Genomic DNA, 2,204 nt, shown 5'->3' with positions numbered 1-2,204 from the left:
AGGAAAAGGACAGTTATCTTTGAACTCTTCGCTGCAACTTGTTTGTTTACGACATCTGTTTGTCTATTTCGTCACACGCGCGCGCAATGTTTGTAAAGCGCGCGCTGCTCATTCGTCCCCAGGATCTTGCTCGATTCTGTCGGAGATGCTCATCAGGCATGTACATAATTTGTTCAAATGATTATTTTGCTTTTCTCTTCCTCGCTTTTCGCGTTTCCCTCCTCTCTACCGTTTAGCTACCTAGTAGCACCTGCTGTGGTTCGTGTATCGCAAATGGGGTTATCTTCTGGGGTTTTGAGAAGACGATTCCCGTTTACAGCAAACAAATTTTGGCAGTGCAACAAAATCATTCTTAGCCAAGGTAAATAAAATTCAGAACGAAAATACTAAATGATCGATGCAGTGTTCAGAGATCAAGTATAATTGGGTTATAATTTCATGCAAAATACCTCGTGAAGGCTCCCACTGTTAAATAGTAAGGAAAATATAGTAAAAAGTGAGGGTCCTTCAAGCGCTTTCTTCCTATTTTGTATTGGAAAACGCTTTTTAATCTTTTAATTTAAGATCAGCCAATTTTCCTGATCTAGAAAGATCTTTTTGAGTTGTTATAGCTGCCACAGCACCTGTTATATGGAGGTCAATGAATATTATACAACTATCCCCCGAAGGGGTGGCGAATAGTGGTGGATATATACCAGGGCCACCCAACGACGGTTTCCTTCAAAATACGCTGGAAACACTTTTCTTTTTTTCTTTTTTTTAACTATTTTTTGAATTTTGAATTTTTAATGATGTACTAGTGAGCAGCACACTTACACTTCCAGTGAACATTTTCACTTAGAAGAAGAAGAAACCATGCTCGCCCGGGGCAAAGAAAATTTTCGTGTCCCGAGCGAGAATCTTTTTATTGTTATTATTGTTATTGTTATTTTTCTATTTTGAATTTTGAGCGAGCATGGTTTCTCCTTCTTCTAAGTGAAAATGTTCATTGGAAGTGTAGGTGTGCTGCTCACTAGTACATCATTAAAAATTCAAAATTCAAAATTCAAAGAAAAAAAAGGCTATTCAGAGTATGTTTAGACCTCTAGAAATGCATTCTAAGCGGCGGTACAAAATTTTGTCTGTTCGGTCATCCTAGGGGAACTTGAGTCTTTTCGAAATTACAAGGGCTTTAGTATTATTTTTCCGAAAATTTTAGGTGTAATTTAACGTTTTCCGAAAGTGAAATTTTTCTAATTCCTCTCTCCATCACATTTTAGAATCCGAAAATAGGTTTCCTTTTTCTAAGAAAAATAGTGTAACCTGGGTAGTAAAATATGAAAAATTAAACCAAAAAATCGTTGGGAATTTATTTGATAAGTTTCGAAAATTGTACATGAATGGAAAGTTCATCTAGAAATTTTTAGCCGTCCTCAAGCAAAAGAATATTCTAGGCAATATTTGCTTCTCCGAACAGATATTTTACAGAAAACAGTCGTTGGGTGCCCCTGATATACCGAGAAGCGAAGCGTCAAGGTACATATCTAGCGCTATGAATCGACCCTGAGATCGATCAATAATTAACGTTAAGTTGTCCGCATCTCCTGCCACTGTCATCAGTAAACAGGTAAAGTGATGGTTAAGTTTTAAGTAGAGCGTAGCTTCCCTGCTTAGGCTTTGCTTAGGCCTACGCTTGAATTAGTTACCTCGACTACTGTGAACAAAAAAGTTTTTTCACTGTGCCTTTTACAGCCTGCCTAACTTCTTTTAACCTCCAGCAATAAAGTAACGGGTTTATCGACGAGTTTAACAAAAGAAAACTGAACAAAAATTGTCTGGCAAGATAAGCCGATAGAGACATCCCTCTTTGAGAAGTCAAAGCTGCCACTAGACCGCCAGGCAAATAACAAATAACCAATATCACTTGTATGTATAGCGCACCGAACACTGCCTTTCTGTATCGAGCTGTGTTCAGTGAAGTTTGTCCTTGAGAAACCTGATCCTGTACTTGAACCTGGCCATGACACAAGGAGATGAAAATTTTCGTGTAACAGAAAATTGAGGTGATTAAACAGAGAAGTAAACCCACGCTTGCTATCCATGAAGCTACAAGAGGATTCCAGAAGTATGTCGATGCACAGATGAGGCCCACAATAAAAATTACGATTACAGTTATACGTGCTCTCTTCAAAGTTACAGCTTGTTTGTACCTGAGCACTAATAAC

This window comes from Porites lutea, chromosome 10 (genome assembly GCF_958299795.1).
Source record: "Porites lutea chromosome 10, jaPorLute2.1, whole genome shotgun sequence".
In the NCBI taxonomy this organism is placed as follows: Eukaryota; Metazoa; Cnidaria; class Anthozoa; order Scleractinia; family Poritidae; genus Porites; species Porites lutea.
The sequence above is the reverse complement of the archived record's forward strand: the minus strand, read 5'-3'. Positions refer to the sequence as shown.